We start from the raw sequence: 220 nt of genomic DNA, 5'->3' as shown, positions 1-220 counted from the left end.
GGGTTTATAAAATATTTCTTTTAGAAAGCATCACAATGCTAATTTTAGGCAAAATAATGTTTTAAAACTGAAGTCTTTGCATGGAGGTGAGCTCAAACACCCTTATTCTTTATTCTAGTGATGAAATAATGAGAAAAATAAACATTAAACTGACTAAGAAAACAATGAATAAGTAATTCTAGGCCGGGCGCGGTGGCTCAAGCCTGTAATCCCAGCACTT

Source organism: Piliocolobus tephrosceles, chromosome 9 (assembly GCF_002776525.5).
Source record: "Piliocolobus tephrosceles isolate RC106 chromosome 9, ASM277652v3, whole genome shotgun sequence".
NCBI lineage: Eukaryota > Metazoa > Chordata > Mammalia > Primates > Cercopithecidae > Piliocolobus > Piliocolobus tephrosceles.
The sequence above is the reverse complement of the archived record's forward strand: the minus strand, read 5'-3'. Positions refer to the sequence as shown.